We start from the raw sequence: 13,785 nt of genomic DNA, 5'->3' as shown, positions 1-13,785 counted from the left end.
GTCCTTAAGGCTTGGTCTTGTGCAGCCAGAATTAGTCCCTCGGTCTCTTTCTTCAATTTTCCTGCTCTTAGCCATTGCCAGGTCTTGTTATTATATGCTTTCCCAGCTATTTTTTTAATGTATTGGCCATGTAGTGCTTTGTCTTCCCATGCCTCTATTCTGTTCTTCATTTGGTCTTTCTTGTAGGCCAGTTTGGTCTCTCCAGTAGTCAGTAAGCCTTCCTGATATACTAATTTCAGTGCATCTTCATCGTTGTTGTTGTTGTTGTTGTTGTTATTCTCAATCATCGCACAGTCAGCCAGATGTTCAGACTGGATTTGGCATTTTGTCTACCTATCGAGTCCTTACCCAGGACCTGGGATAGGCAGATGTGGATGTTTGATGGTATTACAGGTATCGTCGCAGGATGGAAGCAGTTCCTAATAAGGCCGCCTTTTGCAATTGACTAATAGCAAATTTGTCAATGCCAATGGTGTTCACGTGGTGCTCCAGTTGTTTTGGGATTGCGCCCAAGGAGCCTATGACTATTGGTACTACCCTTGCTTGCTTTTGCCACAGTCTTTCTATTTCTATTTGTAGGTCTTTGTATTTTGTATCTTCTCCAGTTCTTTCTCTTCTATTCTGCTGTCTCCAGGCACTGCCACATCCACTATCCAGACTTTTTTGTCTTTCTTATCAACAATTTTTAAGTCTGGGGTGTTATGTTGCAGGTGCTTGTCTGTTTGAATTCTGAAGTCCCAGAGCAGTTTAATTTTATCATTTTCTATGACTTTCTCTATTTTATGATCCCACCAGTTTTTGCGTACAGGCAAATGATATTTTTTGCAGATCTTCCAATGCACCATTGTTGCTACTTTGTCATGTCGCTGCTTGTAATCAGTCTGTGCAATCTTCTTGCAACAGCTTACCAAGTGGTCCACTGTTTCTTCAGCTTCTTTGCATAGGCGGCACTTACTGTCTGTTGCTGTCTTCTCAATTTTGACTTTGTATGCATATATATATATATATATATGTTGTTGTTGTTATTATTATTATTATTATTATTATTATTATTATTATTATTATTATTATTATTATTTGAGGGGCTGCCACAACCTATTTTCCAAAGCACCTGAAGGCAAGACAAGAAGCAATGGATGGGAACTGAACAAAGAGAGAAGCAATTTAGAACTAAGGAGAAACTTCCTGACGATAAGAACAATCAACCAATGGAACAGCTTGCCTTCAGAAGTTGTAAGTGGTCCAACACTGGGGTCTGTTAAGAAGAGACTGAACAGCCATTTGTCTAAAATGATATAGGGGATTCTGCTTGAATAGGAGGATGGACTAGATGACCTCCAATGTCCCTTCCAATTCTGTTATTCTGTTTCTATTTCTGTAATGTTTCAATAAGAAAACTTATTACTGTTTGTGTGTTGAGATGTGAACATCAAGGAAAAAAATGACTTACTTTGCTCTTGAAAATCAGGAATATTGAAGAGGAGGACAGAAATGGAAAGACCTTAATTTTTTTTGTCTCCCCCTTCCCCATACCTTCACTTTTCTGTCTGAGGGTATCAGTCTTTGGTCCTTCAGGAGCTGATTTGTTTCTTAATGAGAAGATAAAAAAATCATGGATAAACTCCTAGGAAGGAAGCTTCTTTTGTTAGATTTCATTTTGGCTTTGCCTAATGTGTGAAACCAGCCATTCTCAGTCCTGCAAATAAACCAAAAGCATAACAGATCATAGCTTGGGGTGATGTGTGAACTCAGCCATGTGTATATATAAGGAGGCAAAGGGAAGGAAATCAATAAAATACATTAGGCCTTTCCATGTATTTATCAGCTTCATTGCTTGGGAGAACTTGAATAGAAACTCATTGGGCCGAGTGTGAATCTTTTCAGTTTTTTTAATTGGGTTTCTAGAGAATAATTATAGGACAGGCAAAAAGGTAGAATAGAAAAGGAGAATATTACACATTATTAGTGATGCCATATGTCAGGTGGGGTTGCATCTGAATTTAGTCCTAGGGATATTTTGGACAGCATCTTGAGAGTATACTGTCTACAAGAATCTGAACTACTAACAGCCAAAGCAAATTAGTGGTAGATAAGAGTCAGAGGAATTCAAGGTGGGCTGGATTTAGATCCCTTGTGAGGTAAAGGAATAACAGAATAACAGAAGAGTTGAAAGGGACCTTGGAGATCTTCTAGTCAACCCTCTGCTCAGGCAGGAAACCCTATACCATTTCAGACTCATGACTGATGATGCATTTGACGCCCCCCTTGGGCCCAGCCTGGTCATCTCCTACATATACCTTTTCTTGCATTGCGTAGAAATATATAACTTGATGTAACTTGTACTAATAATACATAATTTTAAACAACTTGAATACAGGTAGTCCTCATCTTATGACCATTCATTTAGCAATTGCTTGAAGTTACGATGGTGCTGAACAAAGTGATTTATGACCAGTCCTGGCAGTTGCACCATTATAGCACCCCTGGGGTTATGTAATCAGAATGGATTGGCAACCAGCAGGTATTTGTGATGGTTGCAGTGTCCTGGGATCACGTGATCACCATTTGAAATCTTCTGACAAGCAAAGTCAATGGGGGAAGCTGGATTCACTGTGGTGATTCACTTAATGACAAATGAAAAAAGGTCATAAAATCAGGCATGAGTCACTTAACAACTACATTGCTTAACAACAGAGGTTCCAATCCCAATTGTGGTCCTAAGTCAACCTCTAGAATAATTGCAAATGAGCAGAATTGGATGAAGATTCTGAGTTGATTGGCAATGATTTGAAACACTTAAGTGTGAGGTAATTGGTGCACTCTGAGCTTGGTTATTTTGTTGCAGATGTTTTCTTACCCAAACTAGACAACTAGACACTGAATAATGAAATGTTTTCTCCAAGAAAACAACCAAGCTCAGAGAGCACCAAGGACCCCCTCATTTCAACCTTGAGCTACATATATTCCCCTTTTTTGATACTTATGTGTGCCTATAGCCATATATAAAAATTTAAATGGGGATAGATTGGTTTTCCTTTTCCTTTTCTCTCCTTAATACAGTAGTGCTAAACGTTGGGTAGGGTTGAGGACCCAGGTCAGGACCAGAACTAACAGGTTAAAACTACAAAAAAAGAGAATTAGGCTAGATAGCAGGAAGAAATTGCTTACTGTACAAACTGTAAGCCAGTGGAACAGCCACCCCATGGTTTGATAAGTCCTCTTTTGTAGATAGTCATTCATCAGAAGTGCTTTAGAAGATCTTGTGCTGAGCAGAGAGTTGGATTAGATGGCCTCCATAGTTCTTCTGTTTCCATTATTCTATGGTACTTTGGACAGGGTGAATCAGAAAGGAACTGCTGCTCAACACAGAGAATCTGTAGCTAATGGAACTCATTGCCACAAGCTACGGTAATGGCCACTTGTGTCTTGTTATGCTAGCTGGTGAATTCTGCGTGTTGAAGTCCACACATCTTAAAGTTGCCAAGATTGGGAAACGTTGCCATAAGTACTCCCAACCCATGAAAGCCACAGTGCTGTTTTGGATGAAGTGAGTAGGGTATACCTTTCTCTAATCACGCCAATCGCATGGGAAGAAGGCGCTCTCTTCCATACTGTTGAAGGAAAAGTCTTCATCCTGGTTCATCCAAGCCGGGGATAAATAAACAACATGGCGATTCCTTTAGAAAGAAGGTTGCAGTTTATTGAAGAGCCAGAAAGATGGTTCTTGCAGGAAAGAGGAGAGAAAAAGAGGGCTGAGCACATATGGGTAGTAGGTTTTTATACCCTCTGAAGCCTTTTGTTTGGAGTAGTTTCCTGTTCCTGTTTTAGGATTTGTATTTCCTGTGTCACATATCCTGACCTGAGTCTGGGTGTGCCTTTCTGGTATTGATGGTGATGGGTTAGTCCTATTATGTCCCAAAGGTCATATACTGCTTCCCTGGTGCTGGGGATAATGACTCTTAGAGTTTGGGTGGGGTATGCAGATTTTAGGTCTTTGTCTTCCTAATCTCCTAGCTCCAACTTTCCTGATGGTTTACATCTGCATTTGTACAGAACTGGCTTCTGCTTGGGACAGAGAGACTTGGGGGCAGGGTTGGTTTCTGCTTTTAAAATCCTTTTGAGGAAATATATTTTTCTGCCCTTTTAATATTTCCTTCTCTGGGGGGCTGACTTCCCACAATACCTTCCATCTTGCACCATCTGACAAACAGGGAAAAATACTGTCTAAAGTCCATTTCTTCTGCCCCTTTTTCTCTTCCTCCTTCTTGTCCTCCCCTACCTCAACCTGCGTAGGTGGGAATGTGGCACGGCTAGTAGAGAAATAGGTTGACTTGTCATCTTCATCAAGCCGGTCAGTCATAAAATGCCAGCGCCTCCCCGGCAAGCAAGCATTCTCTCCTTTGATGAGATTGCTGTGGCCTGGCTGTATTTCACAGGCCTTCTGAGACTGCTGTTAAACTATTACATCTGCCTACTCTTTTTCCTGTGCTTTCTGCCAACCTAGAGCTCTTTGTGCAGTGGGAGGGGGCAGGAGAGGAGGGGGGGGGGGAAGAAAGATCCACATTAGCGCATGGAAAGAAATAATGGCCATAGATGTTCTTTCTCACAACAATCTGTTGGAAAATGCACCACTCTGCTGTGTGCCCTTCAGTCCTCCCTCCTCTTGCTATTTCTTTCCTACCTGGAAGCAAGACTGATTGCAGCCAAAGAGGAAGGGGGGGGGGAGAGAGAGAGATAAATTCTATGTTTCTAACCCTGGCATTTGGATATTGAGGCCAGTAGGTGGGGATAGATGTTAAACCTGGTAGCCAGCTCTTAGTCACCAGCTGTTCTCTTCTCCACTCTCTGTCAGGCTGCTAATAGTTGTCTCTGGCAGATGTTTTTTTGGGTTTGTGTGTGTACAAGCTCCTTCTACTTAACACCAGTAGCAAGCATTCCAGCTCAAGATCCCTGGATAATAAAAATCTCTACTCAGCCAGCCAGCTCTGACGGGACTTCTGGATGGTGGGAGGGTATATGCAATGCAGATGCAACAGCTGGTAGGTTGGGTTACACAAAGAGACATACTGGCAAGATAAACAGTCTCAGCAGAATTTCGTGTGAAGTGGGTTTTTTGGCCAGCCAAAGATTACTAGGTCAGACTTTTTGGTTCTGCACTAGAACCCTTCTTGCCCAATCTTTTCTGATTCTCTAAATTTATCAGTGTGGAAACAGGAATGAAAACAGCAGCCTGTTTCTTCTGTTGGTCCAGTTAAAAGCATATGGCTTCTGTGCAGGATGACTCCTTTAGCTGTAATAACTCCACCAATTCACTGACTTGCTTTTAGTCCCCCTTAAGGCGAGGGCTGTCACCTCATCTTGAGGCAGTGGGTTCTGTCCTTTAATGAAGGGTTGAATAAACAGGTCCTATCTCTTTGTTGAAATCTACTGTCAGTCCCAAGAGCTGACCTCAATTTGCACAAAGGAGTTTCTCCTCACTGCGTGCTCTTTTGAATTATGGGCTTTCTTCCATTTTTCAAGAGTAGGGGAAAAAAATAAGTACCAACCCATGCCGATTTTTAGAAAAAGGAACCTAGGACTAAGGAGAAATTTTCTGACGGTGAGAATCAGTGGAACGGTTTGCCTCCAGAAGTTGCGAGTGCTCCATCACTGGAGGTTTTTAAGAGGAGATTGGAGAGCCATTTGTGGGGCCAATGGTATAGGGCAGGGGTCCCCAATCTTTCTGGGTTGGCAGCCCAGTGGGAGGGGCATGCACGTTTATGCGCACATGCGCAGACCCACAAATGGAGCTGTAAGCATGCACACTCCGCAAATGGGGCTGGCACATGACTTGGCTAGTGCCGATCCGCAGCTCACGGCTCGGCTAGCACCGGCTCACAGCTTGGCTAGTGCTGGTGCAAGGCTCGTGACTCGCAGCTTGGCTAGTGCTTTCACAAGGGAGGATGAGCATGCACACATGTGCGCGCACACTGGACAGCCACTCACACAGCCCAGTGGCCAAGAGGCCACAGCCCAGTAGTGGGCCACGGTCCATAGGTTGGGGACCTCTGGTGTAGGGTTTCTTACTTGAACAGAGTTGGACTAGAAGATCTGCAAGAACTCTTCCTACTGTGCTATTTTGCTACTGATTTCCATGCCAGGCCTGGCTCCAACTAGCAAAGGGAGCTAGAGATGTCCTTGACTGGATAGAAGGTTGGTGGACTATTGGCCCAGAAGGGGATGATGGGCAGGAACAGAGAGGAAGACTGCATGGTTGATTCATCCAGCCCTGGATGTCCAATTAATCCCTAGAAACTTTCAAATGTCAACCTGACTGGGTGAAAGCTGTTACAGTATTTTTAGCCCAAATAAACATGTAGACATGTGAAAAGGTGCTGCGATCAACTGCTTTTTAGATGCCTTAATTATTATATTTCCCCTTTTCTTTTTCTGGGGTCCGCTTTCCTCTTCAGTATGGGGGTGTTTTTAAAAACTGGCCTACCCAACAAGGATATTGTTTTTTAACTGAACAGTTATGTTTGGAGGAGCTGCATCGGTGCCAAATGCCCACTGTAATGCCCACCCTGGGTATCCTTAGAGCAGTGTTTCTCTACTGTGGCAACTTTTCAGATGGGTGGACTTCAACTCCCAGAATTCTGGGAGTTGAAGTCCACCCATCTGAAAAGTTGCTAAGGTTGAGGAACTCTAGAGGCTGTCGGTTGAGTTTGTTCTTTGCCTTCTTCCAGTTCTATCAGTTCATTTCCTGGAGCTCCTCTGAAAACTCCCCTCCCCTCCCACCCCATCATATTTCATGCAGTAACTAATGCTTCAAGGATCAGAGACTCAGGAACAACCCCAAGTTTGGTCTGTACGAATATAAAAAGTGCCTTTAGTGGCTTTCACTAAAGCTTCCATTGTTCAACGGTCTGCCGCTCTTGGGCATCCTGTAGTAACAGCTGATATGCAGAATAAATGGCTGGTATTCGGAGATAGGCAGCTTCCGAGTATGGAGACTATTTAGCTTGAATGAAGCGTGATGCCACCTCCCCTTCTGGAAATCACTTCTCGCTGGTGCTTTTTGGCTTGAGTATTTTAATCTCTACTGCGGCACATTGAAGTAAATAATAACTGCACTTAGCCATATTTCTGTTCCTTGCCTCTTTCTAATTTCTATCAGAGAGAAGGAAAGCTGTGAATCTTGAATGATGGGCTTTCCAAACTGGAGCTGCTTTTATTCTATTTTATGCACATCTTCTGTGGGATTTTAGTAAGAATATTTTTATTCCCTTTTGTGAATTTGTCTCCTGGGTTTGCTCGCAGATGGGTATGTTATTTTTGTTTTCTGATATTCAGGGGGTCCCTTCCAGGCAAATCAGTCTTCCTAAATAGCTGCCGAGCATGTGCAGATAGAAATGGACACATACAACATAAATATATACCTGCTTAGTTCTCCCAGGGCCCTATTATTCTTAGATTTGCTTTTCGCATAAAAAGCTACCTTGGGAAAAAGTGCTAATCAGAAACAAACAGATAACTTAGTATTAATCTAGAAAGAGTGCAGAGAAGAGCAAAAAAGATGATTAGGGGACTGAAGCTAAAATAGGTGAAGAATGATTACAGGAATTGGGTAACATGACAGCAGTGTTTCAATATCTGAGGGGGGTGCCACAAAGATGGTGGAGTTAATCTATTCTCCAACACATAGAACACAAAATAATGGAGTTGGAAGGGACCTTGGAGATTTTCTAGTCCAGTCTCCTGCTCGAGACTGTATACCATTTCAGACAGATTCTTTTTGAAAGTCTCCAATGATGGAGCACCCACAACTTCTGAAGGCAAGCTATTCCATTGGTTGATTGCTCTCACCATTAGGACATTTCTCCTTAGTTCTAGGTTGCGTCTCTCCTTGGTTAGTTTCCAACCATTGTTTCTCATTTTGCCTTTTGGTGCTTTGGAAAATAGTTGGACCCTCTCATCTTTGTAGAAGCCCCTCAGATATTGGAACAGTGCTATCATTTCACCCCTAGTCCTTCTTTTCACTAGACTGGATATACCCAATTCCTGTAACCAATTTTTGTATGTTTTAGCCTCCAGCCTCCTAATAATTTTTGCTGCTGTTCTCTGCATTCCTTTCAGAGTCTCAACATCTTTCTTTTATATTGTGGTGACCAGAACTGGATGCAGTATTCCAAGTGTTGTCTTAGTCAGGCTTTGTAAAGCAATACTAGAACTTCACGTGATCTAGATCAGTGGTTCTTAACCGTTTTGAACGAATCGCCCCCTTGAGCCAATGAGGAAGTTATCGCCCCCCTCCCCCAAATAACCTCTCAATCACAAAATAGGAAATAATTCTTCAATTTATGCAAACCCTTTTTTTGTTTTCTTTAAAATTGTCATCAGGACATATGATGCAAATAATTTATTTCCAGTCTTTTTCCCATATCTCAACTGTGTGAAAAAGTTTGGTGCCACCAGTCACTTTATTCCCAAACTTAGTGATACATGTATTTCATTATTATCTTATTTATTCAAGACACTTAAATGTAATGACCACTGAAAACAAAACACTGGGAGCTGCAAAACCCTTTTGACATCTAAAATGAAGATAACACTGCATATATCCTTTTTTACCTTTATTATATATATATCTTCAGTGTTATCTTCATTTTAGATGTGAAAAGGGTCTCTCTCTCTCTCCCTCTCCCTCTCCCTCCCTCCCTCTCTCTCCCCCTTTCTGCCCTTGGTCTGCCAGTCCTCTTCCTTCACTTAGTGTGTGTGTGTGTGTGTGTGTGTGTGTGTGTGTGTCTGTCTGTCTGTGTGTGTGTGTGTGTGTGTGAGAGAGAGAGAGAGAGAGAGAGAGAGAGGGAGAGGCACTTGCGCTTCATCTCTCCTCTCTCTTTCTCTCTTTTTTTCTCATTCCCTTCTCCCTCTCTCTTTCCTCTCCCTCCATCCCCCCTTCTTTCTCCAGGTGAGGAGAGAGAGAGAACGAAAGGCAGAGGGTGCTGAAGGGGCGGGGAGGGGGGGGCAGGAGGCAGCAGAAGACCCCCTGTTGCAGCTGGAGGCACCCAGCTCCACTGCCTGCTGGGCTTGTGGGCAGGCCCCGGCTCATGGTCATGTTGGCAGGCTGTTCCACATGCCGCTGGCATCCACGGGCTCAATTCGGGGCCACGGGGCATCTGCGGAATGCCCTGCCCGTCGGCTGCATCGCCAAGCCTCCTCTCGCACTGCCGGCATCCCTGTGCTTAAGTCACGGGGCATCCGCGGAACGCCTCCCTGTCAGCTGCATCGCCAAACCTTCTCCTGTGCCACCGGCGTCCTCAGTCAGAACCGGAGCAATGATCTGCCTCCCGCCAGGACCAACGCTGGAGCCTCCCATGCTGCCAGTAGGTCTGTCATGCTGGAGGAGCTGGGGCCACTCTGCACTGTGTGGTACTCCCAGCGATCCACGACCCATCAGCATCGCCCAGGGAGTGATTCCCCCGCTAGCTGCCACCCCAGCCAGGACTGCTATCCGGGGGGCAGCAGAAGGAAGAATGGGAGGAGGAGGAAAGCAAGGAAGCTGGCGCCGGGCCCCAGCAGGAGGTGCTCCCATGGGTCCGGCTGGGACTCTTCTGCTGCTGGTTGGAAAATGCCTCCCCCTCCCTTTCTCTTCCCCCCATCTGCTCACCTCACATTCTTCACTGACAAATCAGGCGGGACTCCGGCATGCCTTCCCAGCCAGCTGGGCCAATGGTCCCGTGGCTGGGGATCGCAGGGGCTGCTCTCCCTCGGGGCCACAGCTTGCGGGAAGGCTGGCCCACTCAGCTGAAGCTCTGGCAGGCTGCTCCCAGTGGGGATCCTGGGGCTTCCCCACACGGTTCTCCTGCTACGTGCACCTTGGATGGAGCCAACCAGGGAAAGGGACTTCCTGGCCGCGCTTCTCCCAGGGGGCAGGGCACCTGGGCGCAGGGCCAATCAGGAGCCCTGCGAGGGGGCAAATCTGCATGAGAGAGAGAGAGAGAGGGAGAGAGAGAGAGAGACGCACAAGTGCCTCTTTCTGTCTCTGTCTCTCTCTGCAAATGGCGGAGGAGGCTCAGAGCCTCAGGGGAGGGCTCAAAAGTGTCCCCAAACTTCTCGCTCCATCGCCCCCATATCGCCCCCTTTTCGTTCCTTCGCCCCCGCGTCGCCCCTTTTCGTTCCATCACCCCCCTGAAAAATGAAATCGCCCCCTGGGGGGCAATATCGCCCAGGTTAAGAACCACTGATCTAGATTCTATCCATCTATTACTATTATTATTATTATGCACCTGAAAGCAGAACAAGAAGCAATGGATGGAAACTAATTAAGGAGAGAACCAACTTAGAAATAAGGAGAAATTTCCTGATAGTTAAAACAATAAATCAATGGAATGCCTTGTCTTCAGAAATTGTGGGTGCTCCATCACTGGAGGTTTTAAGAAGAGATTGGACAACTGTTTGTCTGAAATGGTACAGGGTTTCCTGCTTGAACAAGAGGTTGGACTAGAAGACCTCCGAGTTCCCTTCTGATTCTGTCAGTCCCTGAGTTTGCTTCCCCACTTCTTCCCTTCCTACCTCTTTTTCTTTTTCCAACCCTGTTGCAAGAATTCTCTACCTAATGGAATATTGTGGGGTTCTATCCTTTAAAAAAAGGAGATTAAATAGTTTAATCAAAGAAATTCTTTTTTTTTTTTTTTTGGCTGCATACATCTCACATAGTCAAAATTCTGCTCTTTGAGGCTGCAGATTTATGCTTGATTGGTGCTGGGGGTGGGAGAGCTTAGTGATTGGTGCATTCCAGTCCTCTTGAACCTACCAGCCGGCTGGGATGATGAAATGCATCAATTGTATGTCAAGGGTTAATCTACTCTGTTTCTATATTAGTTTAATTGTCATGGATACTTCCTGATGATAGTTTGCATACTTTCTCAGTAAGAGTGGTGCAGAGGGATATTTGTTTATCAATGCAGATTAATGTCCCTTGTTCTTAAGGCATGGCTGTAGAATATTGATGATTGTGAGCTTAGCTGTGTTCTTGTAAATTGTTACTAACTTTCTGCTTGGTATTATACCCTGATAGCTTTTCAACACCTCTAGGTTTTTTCTGGAATCAGTGAAATTTGTGAAAAGAAAACATAAATGTAAAAAAAGACTACATTAGCAACACTGATGTGGGGTTTGCAATGGTCACTATACAGCAGGGGTCCCCAACCCCCGGTCTGTGGACCGGTACCAGGCCGCAGCATGCCAGCAACTGGTCCACACAAACAAGCAAAGCCCCATCCATGGGATGCAGGCAGCACACAAAACCACGCACTCTGTGGAAAAACCTCTCTCCATGTAACCGGTCCCTGGTGCCCAAAAGGTTGGGGACCTCTGCTGTACAGTACAGAGGCTAACAGAGTAGAGCTATCAAATTGTTTGGATGACCATAGGTGGCAGCAAAGAGATACAGTGAAGTTAGTCTTTGCCTCCATTCTGAAGACTGTCTTGAATTTTGTGGCTCAAATTTGGTAGTTTTGGTCCACATATATTTAGTTCAAACTCTGAAATGCATTTGAAGATGGTAACTCTGGATGCCAGTTTTGTGTGTGTGTGTGTGTGTGTGTGTGTGTGTGTGTAAAGTGTAAATGTAAAAACTCCTGGAGAGGCCTAGGCTGTATTAAATTGAGATAAAAACACAGCAAGAATTTGTTAGATCAAACCAACAGTTTGGTTTAGTGCTTAAGGGACCAAGCTAGAAACTAGGAGAGAGTGAGTTCTAGTTCCTCCTTAGGCATGACAACTGGCTGGGTGACAATGGGATAGTCACTCTCTCTTAACCCAACCCACCTCACAGGGTTGTTGTTACGGGGAAAATAGGAGGAAGAAGGAGCATTATATATGTTCATCACCTTGAGTTATTTATAAATATAATTTAAAAAGACAGGATAAATACTTTTTATTAATTAGGATGACCAACCAAATACTTCTAATAAGCCCACTAACAAAGCATATTTTTTCCTATTAGTCATCTTCTGTGTCTCATTTTTATCTCAGTAGCTTTGGAGATTATTCCTAGTTACGTTGAACTGTGGCTATTGATGGGCAAATGCAAGGAGAAGTTTATTGGTCAGTTAAAAATCAGCAAATTGGTTGATAAAGTTTTTTATTTTTTAAAAGAGGTGGGCAGTTCTGTTTTCTTCTTCTTCTTTCAAAATCGCTGCTTTAGTGCTTTTTTATTATATACTTCATTGAAGGATGTATGTGTTTTGTCTGTTTGTCTGGTATTAACCTCACCCATATATTTTTTACATCTTGGATGCACGTTTAATACAAAAATTATAGGAGCATTTCCAAATAGGAGGAAGAGTGTAAAACTTTGAAATGCTAAAGCAGGCTTAAAAATACAGCCTAAACAGCTGCAGATTGGGGTTCTTTAAAAGGGAGAGGTGCCATCAAAAATGTGTTTTGTTTCCCTGTAAATTTTTAAAAACACAGTATGGTCCCCTTGGATTTCCTCTGTGGAGAAACATGGCATGTGGTTTGTGTGTGTGTGTGTGTGTGTGTATATATATATTTACCTTATGGTGTGTTTTCCCAATGGACTGCCAAAAACAAAATTAAATCAACAGTATTCGGAGAGTTGCAGTCCTATTTTCCCTTTTAAAACCAGAATTGCTTTAGATCAGGGGTCTTCAAATTTGGCCCTTTTATGACCTGTGGACTTCAGCTCCCAGAATTCCTCAGCCAGCATACCTGATTATTTGGTAATAATCAGAGCTTTGAATTGCTCCTGGAAGCAAACTGGCAAGCAGTGCAGCTTCCAAAGTAGAACTGTTGCATGGATATACCGAAGCATGCCCATTCCTTCTTACATTGCCATATTCTGGATCAGTTGGGCGGTCTTCAAGATCAGCCCCATGTAGAGTGTGTTGGAGTAGTCAAGCTGCAAAGTGACTAGGTCATGAGTGATTGTCTGAAGTCTCTAAGAACTAAGAAAGAGAATAAAGAAGAGTAAAATCTATCTTACATTTTATACCTTGTCAAATCACCAAAAATAAATACACTAACACAAAATATTATAATATTGCAAAATATCACATCTCTGCTCATGTTTGGCCACATTCTTTGATCAGTAGAAAATATTGGTTTTTGAAAACCGATAGATCAGAAAACCATTTTCTGGCAACCATTCTTTATCTTCTGGAATAATGCCACTTTTCCAATTTCTCAATATGATTTAGATCTAAAAATAATGAAATTGAATTGTGGTTCATTTGGGAGAAAATGGTGGAAAACTTTATTATGCTCAAAAATCAGCGTCTTAAAATGCCTCCTTTTGCTATGCCTTTTCTTGGCAAGATTTTTGGAAGTGGTTCCCACTGTGTTCTTCCTAGTAGTGAGAGCAAGTGCTTGCCCCCAAATAACTCAACTGGGGAGTGACTAATGTAGAACTTTATTTTAAAGGTTTGGAACTGTGTTTTTCAACCTTGGGAAGTTTCAGATATGTGGATTTCAATTCCCAGAATTTCTCACTGGATACGGAATTCCACACTTTGTTATTCTGTTAGTATAGAGCAGGGTTTGCACAGAAACACTGGAGCAAAGGCCAATAAATGCAGCGTATGTGTGTGTGTGTGTGTGTGTGTGTGTGTGTGTGTATCTAACTATCCATCCATCCATCCATTCATCCATCCATCCATCCATCCATCCATCCATACCTGGTGCCTCACCCAACAGATAAGATATATATCCTCCCTGTTTTCTGCTGACAGGAGTAAGGGGGAACCTGTGGCTCAAAAGGGTAATACAGCTGCCTAACATGTA

Source organism: Crotalus tigris, unplaced genomic scaffold (genome assembly GCF_016545835.1).
Source record: "Crotalus tigris isolate CLP2741 ecotype Arizona unplaced genomic scaffold, ASM1654583v1 scf7180000019070.2622420, whole genome shotgun sequence".
Taxonomy (NCBI): Eukaryota; Metazoa; Chordata; class Lepidosauria; order Squamata; family Viperidae; genus Crotalus; species Crotalus tigris.
The sequence above is the reverse complement of the archived record's forward strand: the minus strand, read 5'-3'. Positions refer to the sequence as shown.